The sequence below is a fragment of the Lagenorhynchus albirostris genome, chromosome 2 (genome assembly GCF_949774975.1).
Source record: "Lagenorhynchus albirostris chromosome 2, mLagAlb1.1, whole genome shotgun sequence".
Classification (NCBI taxonomy): Eukaryota; Metazoa; Chordata; class Mammalia; order Artiodactyla; family Delphinidae; genus Lagenorhynchus; species Lagenorhynchus albirostris.
This window is the reverse complement of record NC_083096.1, coordinates 176,156,482-176,157,377: the sequence shown is the minus strand read 5'-3', so window position 1 is coordinate 176,157,377 and position 896 is coordinate 176,156,482.

The following is an 896-nucleotide window of genomic DNA, read 5'->3' as shown; positions in this document are numbered from 1 at the left end:
GCTGAATGGAATTTGTGGCATCTGGGAGTGGGCCACCTCTCCAACTCCTCCCCTTAAAAGAAAAAAAAAATTAATTCCAAGAGTTCAAAAGGAAATAAAATCAAAACGTAAATTCTCTTCCTGTTGCTAACATCCCGGACCTGAGATCAGGGCAAGATTGCTTAAACCAGTAAAGTGGGGACTTGGGGACCAAGGTCCAGGATTAAAGGGGACGAGCCCCAGCTGGAAGTGGACACAGGTTGGTGACCAGGTGGGTCCCTTTGACATCCTTGGGCTGCTGCGCCCCACCGACTGCGCAGGTCTGTCCTGGGCCCCAGCACCGCAGCGCTGTATCCAAAGTAGGAAGAGGCGGATCTCGCGCTCAGCATTTTTTCCAAACCTGCCGAAGCCACCGGGGCTGCGAAGCCCCCAGCCAGCTCTCTTCGGCAGCCCCCCGGGAGCCCGCCCGCTCGCGGCCCCTGAACAAGGGCGCAATTTACCAGCGCGAACCGCCTCTGGCTCACCCAGAGGAGGACGGCCACTTGTTTTTTTTAAGCCATCAAATTCACTATTTACAAGAACAATCCCTTGCTTGGTTCTAAAATGACTGGCCACACAAGGAACAGTTTACTTCTAAGAAGAAAAACCTAATCTTGTGCCTTACTCTTAAAAAAGAGACTAATGATGTTTAAAAATTACCCCAAAAAAAAAATCGCTTATTGCCTGCGCCCCCTTTCCCTCCTATCGGGGAACAGAATAAAAGCCTATGTTGCCGGGCTCGGGCCCTCCGCGCGTGCCGGCAGCGCCCCGCAGCCGCGGCCCTGTAACTTTAAACCTGGCCTGAGGTCATCGTTTTCGCGCTGGCCAAACAGAGGCAGGGGGCGGTCCTAGGGAGCCCCGAACTGGGACCACCTTAC